Below are 1,259 nucleotides of genomic sequence, written 5' to 3' on the forward strand. Positions count from 1 at the left end.
TATATATGCATATCAGGCTGAGTTAAATGTATGCAACGTGTTTAAACATGAAATTCATCACAAGATACTTCAACAATGGGGAAATTTTATTCATCAAATAAGTACCATTACAATTAACACATTTTTGCCAACGAATTAGAAGTTTGTTCATTGAGGTAATATAAAAATGTGGAGTTCTGGAGCTGATAAACTATTTGAACACACTTTCAGCATCGGTTTCATTTTGGAACAACTCTCGCAGGAAACCATCAAGGTGCTTGAACAATTGGTAGTCGGTAGGAGAGATATCTGGGGAATAAGGTGGATGGAGAAGTACTTCGTAGCCAGGTTTCCTCAACATCTGGCGCGTTATTAGTGAAACGTGTGGCCGAGGATTATCATGAAGAATTATTTTATTGACCAGTCAATGGCAATTTCATGGCAATAAGTTTCTGCTGTAACGGTTTTTTTGTGGGCTTTTAAGAAGTTATAGTGAATGAGTCCTATAGTAAACAATCAAACAGTCACCATAAACTTATTTTTGAAAAGCTCGGATTTAATGGGGTCTTCAAGACTTTTTTATATACCCCTCGTATATATATATGATGTGTATGTGTGTGCCTATATGTATCTTATATGTATGTGTGTCCTGCTATCTGCTCGCACATAAATGTATGGGTTTATATATACAAGTAGATGTGTGTCTATGTCTATTTATATACAACTGGGTATAATGAACATTGAAGAAAAAATGCAAGCATACGCACAACCTACTCATACACACTCCAAAACCACAACACAGTCACCCACGTGGTTATATTCATTTAGGAGTTACATACAAAAAGGAAAGAAAATCTCTAAATACAATTGCAGGTTGTGCAGTTGTATTATTCAGCAGGACACAGGCATGCGGTAAATGCGTTCCTTCTTATAATGTATCTTGTTCGTCTGTGAGAATTAATATAACTTTAAAAAGGCTGTGTTTCAAGGAGCAATCGAGTAAAAGTCATTGAAGTCGGCGCTCGGTAAAAGAAAGTGTTTGAGAGAATACATGTTAACAATTAAGTATATATGTGTGCGTGTCCGCGCGCGTTTGTGTCTATGTGTGTGCGCGCCTGTATCTGTGTGTGTGTATGTGTTATTTTAAATCAGGCCTAGGACACATAGGCGCACTTATCTGGCTTCCATGGCGTCAACTGAATGCGGATCTCTTGTAGGTCCTATATATGAGTGTGTCTTTGTTGTATATATATATATATATATATATATATATATATATA

This window comes from Octopus bimaculoides, chromosome 19, assembly GCF_001194135.2.
Source record: "Octopus bimaculoides isolate UCB-OBI-ISO-001 chromosome 19, ASM119413v2, whole genome shotgun sequence".
NCBI classification, from domain to species: Eukaryota; Metazoa; Mollusca; class Cephalopoda; order Octopoda; family Octopodidae; genus Octopus; species Octopus bimaculoides.